At 50.7% G+C, this 4,853-nt stretch overlaps 1 protein-coding gene across 3 annotated transcripts in view; it reads right to left on the reverse strand.

The window, feature by feature from the left end:
- LOC101982365 (membrane magnesium transporter 2-like) overlaps positions 1–4,847 on the reverse strand; it is a 21,041-nt gene extending 16,194 nt beyond the window's left edge. Inside the window, exons 1-2 of one of the 3 annotated variants that reach the window (XM_013346997.2) lie at positions 4,656–4,847; positions 445–517 (exon numbers count right to left, since the gene is read on the reverse strand). The gene's annotated coding sequence lies outside the window, so the exon portion shown is untranslated. Of the gene's footprint in view, positions 1–425; positions 518–4,655 lie in introns of all 3 variants that reach the window. The other 2 variants (XM_026780466.1, XM_005349883.2) reach the window with 2 other exon arrangements.
- Positions 4,848–4,853: the final 6 nt, after the last annotated feature.

The following is a 4,853-nucleotide window of genomic DNA, read 5'->3' on the forward strand; positions in this document are numbered from 1 at the left end:
TGTAGACCAGGCTGGTCTCGAACTCACAGAGATCCGCCTGCCTCTGCCTCCTGAGTGCTGGGATTAAAGGCGTGCGCCACCACCGCCAGGCCCCCATAGTGGGAAATCTTAAGGTCGCTGAGGTCGCAGCCAGTGAACTGTAGGGCGCTGACTAATCCCTCTTTCACATGCCAGACACACAGTCAACAGTTTTGTTCCTCCATGCGTGCCCCACCAGTGCTACCAAGCACCAGAACACGGACCTGCATTTGTGCAGGTAAAACAGAAGGATGGTAAATTTGAATTCAGCCTGAGCTACGTAGTAAGACACTGTCTGGAAGGAAGAAAAAATGTGTTTTAAAATAAAAACAGGAGCTAGAGAGATGCTCAGAAGCTGAGTGCACACTGCTTTTGCAAAGGACACAAGCTTAGTTACCAGCACCCACCTCGGTGGCTCATAACTACCTTTAACTCTAGACGCAGGGAACCTGATGCCCTCTTCTGGCCTCCAAGGGCAAGTGCATTTGGGTGCATATACCTATAAACAAATAAAAACATACACAATTAAAAATAAAATAAATATTTTTTTGAGACGAGGCTTCTTTCTGTAACAGCTCTGGCTGTTCTACAACTCATTATATGGAACAGGCTGGCTTCAAACTCAGGGATCTGCCTGCCTCTGCTTCCCAAGTGCAGGGATTAAAGGAGTGCACCACTACCACCTGGCAAAATAAATCTTTTCTAATAAGACAAAAACAAATAAATAAAATCATGAGCCAAAACAAATCTTTTTTCTTTGTAAGCTGAATCTCAGGTACCTGCTATAGTAAAGAAAAGCTGACTAACAGAGAGAAGAGAAAACAGGGTCAAAGGGCAGATCCTCCACCAAGGCAGTAGCTATCTATCAGACAGGGATGCCTTCTACAAGAAAGACCAATGGTATGAAGGACTGACAACACAGGCTTCCAGACAGACCTCAGTTCGACTCTCTGCCCTTCACTATCTGGGTGACCATGGGCAACATTTAACCAGGCTAGGACCCCATCTTTCACCTGGGAAATCAGGAAGCACAAACAAAGCAAACCTCACAGCTGCAGAAAGGATGAAGGGCCAAAATATATGCAAATAACACAACCCAAAACACAGCCTGTGGAGAACCAGAGACAGGCAGCGGAGGGGAGCCGCCAACCTTGGTGTTGGTGTGAGCAGATTTGGTTAGTTAGGTGCAGGTACTGAAGGAGACGATCAAATGCACACTCACTCCAGGGTCTCTGGCCTGTCCCTGGAAGCAAGCAGAGACAGTAGTGCTCCACGTGAGCAACAGGCCTGGGAGAAGACTTGGTCGTTGGGAGAAGGTGAAGGGCCCGCTGTTCAAAGACAGTCCTCCAGGAGTCTGGCGCTCTCTCGCATCTTGTGAATGGACAGACTCTGCCTCTTTTTCCCTGAGCCTCTTCTCAGGGTTGTGTTTATAAGAAGCAACCTTGAAAGATAGCATACTACCTCCCTCTAGGATGAAGAGCAGTCTTATGTGCGACTTCCTTTATAAGCAGTAGGTCATCCATTTCCCCCCACCCCGTCCCGCTTCCAAGCTTCATGTTTCTCAGCTACGACACAAACCATCTGCACATGAAGCATCCATCTGGGCCCACCACACTGCCCCTGCAGGACTCGGAGGCAAGAAGAACTTATGCAAACATGCTGATGCTCCTGCTGCTTGCTCTGCCCGAGCAGTAAAGTCCTAGGTCTCTAACCTCAGAGTCTCGTGTCTTCTGTCAATAACCGTGAACCAATGGCGAGTTCAGTTATTGGCTAATAAACTAGAAAGAACCAGAGCCATCCGTGTGTGCCTGGTGTGAAAGCCATGAGTATAAACGGCAAAGCCTACAGTAAGGATTCATGCGTTACCTGTGTGTGCCAACACGTAAGACGGGGGTGAGAAAGAGGACTCAAGGAAACACACACGAGGCTCTGGGTTCCAACTCCAGCAAGAGGAAACCCACAGAGTAGCTCCTTTTCAGTTTTCCCCATAGCTCAAGTTGTTCCAGAGTTCACTGCGTAGCCTCAAACTTGCTATCCTCCTGCCTCAGCATCCCAAGTGCTGGCATTACCATCATGCCAGACTAGAAAGAAGTTTCGACCAAAACTGAGTAGGCAACAGGATCAGATGCTGCACCTTCGTAAGATGAAGACTGAAAGTAGCCACTGAATTTAGCAACTAGGTCACTAGGCAAGACACATTTCAATGATGTGCTGTGGCCAGAAGCCAAACGGTAGTGGAAGGAGGATGGATGGAGGTAAAGAAGTTGGAACGATAAATACGAGGCGTTTCGCAAAAGCGTGGCTGAAACGGAGGGCAGGAGGGGGAGCCCTGGGGGCAGGAGCAGGTGGGGGCCAACTCAACTTGTCTCAACAAATGGAGGAGGTCTGAATGATCATTTCTGAGAACAAGCCCAGAAAGGGAAAAACTGGAGGAGGATGGATTCTGAGAAAAAATGACCTCAAATCCTGGGTGAGACTGCATCTGCCCCAATCATACATCCTCAAGCAGGTCAAACTGCTGGCTCAAGGTAGGGTCTGTCTCCAGGGAGGTGGTGTCCACTCTCTCCTGAAAGGGGGCCCGCCAACAGGGGTCCGTCATGGCTACTTTCCTGCAGAGATGAGCCACAGGGGTACAAACAGGACTCTCAAGACACCAACAGAAGGGGGCTGGAGAGATGGCTCAGAGGTTAAGAGCATTGCCTGTTCTTCCGAAGGTTCTGAGTTCAATTCCCAGCAACCACATGGTTGCTCACAACCATCTGTGAGGAGGTCTGGCGCCCTCTTCTGGCATGTAGGCATACACACAGAATATTGTAAACATAATAAATAAATATTAAAAAAAAAAAAAAAGACACCAACAGAAGACACACAGAAGCACCAGAAATTTGGAATGCAATGCTAAGCTGTGAGGCCGGAGTAGTGTTCTCAAAGAATGTCAGAGAGTGGGCTGTGCAAAAGGAATTTGGGGAGACCCAGGACCTCCTCCAGACACTCGGGGTGGGCAGAGAAGACACCTCTGGGAGGAAGGAAAAGAATTCTTCTACGACACCTCCGCTTGGAGCTCATCTACTGATAAGAGTCTCTGCTTGGCCAAACTTGTCAGGCTCCATCCTGTAGGTCCTTGTGTAATCCAGTTTCTGTGGAGCATTTTCTCCAGTCGGTTCAGCTGGGGATGGCTGATCACCTTCAATGTCTGATGACACTTTCACCCTCTCCCAGCCTGCAGGGGACATTGACTCACTGTCTTCAGCGATTCTGTTCGGCCAGTTGGGCCAGGGTCCCCTTCCACGTCGGGCTTCCACGTAGGCATTTTCCATCCATCAACACCCACCCGGCTGTTTCGCTGTAAACTCAGAACCAAGCTAGGTCTCTCTCCCCTAGTGCCAAGCCCTGAGGATGGCCCTAGCTAACAGGTGTCATTACAAAATTTTTCCGTGGGACTGAGATACGCCTTTAACCCCAGCCCTTGGCGGGGAGGCATCGTCAAAGGTCAAAGGCAGGTGGATCTCTGAATTCAAGGCCAGCCTGGTCTGCAGAGTGAGTTCCAGGACAGCCAGAGCTACACAGAGAAACCCTGTCTCTAAAAATCCAAAAATAACGAAATTAATTTTAGATTTAATTTAAAAATAAAAATGCCCCACACCTTTATCCCCAGCACCCAGGAGGCAGAGTCAGGTGGATTTATGAGTTCAAGGCCAGCCTGGTCAACGTAGGAAGGTCTAGGTTAGTCAGGGACAGTGTAAAAAAAAAAAATCTAGTGTCGTAGCGTTCATCTAACAATCCTAGGCTAGGAAGGAGGAAGACAGGTGGATTCCTGTGGCTCATTGGCCAACCAGCTAGCTTCAGACCAGTGAGAAACCTTGTCAAAAAACAAAACAAAGCAAAACAAACGAAAAAAAAAAAACAGAGAGAGAGAGAGAGAGAGAGAGAGAGAGAGAGAGAGAGAGAGAGACAGCGACAGCGACAGAGAGAGGCAGGCTTTCCTGATATGGCTCACCAGGTGGTTGACTTCAGCCCTCTAGCCTAAAGCAGACCTAAAGAAACAAGAGCTAAGAAAACTGCAGCCCCTCCTACAGCTAAGAACTGGGCAGCCATAGGCCTCCCAATATGCCTTATTCAAACACCATGGGTTCCCAGGGAGTTGGCAGAAGAACCCCGGGATGAAGGCAAAAGGAACGTACAATTAGAAGCCACATTTCCGCTTTGTGGCAACAGGACGACCTAAAGGGCCCCTCTCGCAGACAGAAAACAAGAATGCAGAATTCCCAACCAAAAAAAAAAAAATCAGTTCGGAGGATCCGGGTCTTAGTCCGTACAGCGGCCGCCATCACCGACCCGCACGCACCCTAAAAGCCACCGGGGCTTCAAGGAGTGAACATCGGAACCACCCAAGACGCTAGCTAAATGTACATTTCCAGGCCCAGAGAAGAGACTCATTCAGTGGGTGCCGAGCCAGGCCTGCGAGGCTGCTCTTCCAGCCAGCGCCTAGGACAACCCGAGTACTGGTTCCCTGCGAGCCCACTCGGAGAAACTAGACTCTGGGGCGAACAGGGTCTCCAAGTTCCAAAGTTTCCCCCTCTCGCTAGGCGCACCGACCTCCTCCTCCCACCACCACCACCACCACCCCGGGGCCTCACCCGCACGCGCGGTCACGGAAGCGTCGGGGAACTCAGTGATGGGCTCAACGGCCTTTGCCAGGGCACCGCGGGCCCCTGAAAGCGCAGCACGGTGGCCGGCAGGGGGCGCTGCAGCAGGGACAATGCAGGGCGGGGGCGCCGGGCACCCCCAGCCCAGAGCCGCGCGGCGGGAAGATCGGGCGCCGGGGAGGGCGGGAG

Source organism: Microtus ochrogaster, chromosome 7, assembly GCF_000317375.1.
Source record: "Microtus ochrogaster isolate Prairie Vole_2 chromosome 7, MicOch1.0, whole genome shotgun sequence".
Taxonomy (NCBI): domain Eukaryota; kingdom Metazoa; phylum Chordata; class Mammalia; order Rodentia; family Cricetidae; genus Microtus; species Microtus ochrogaster.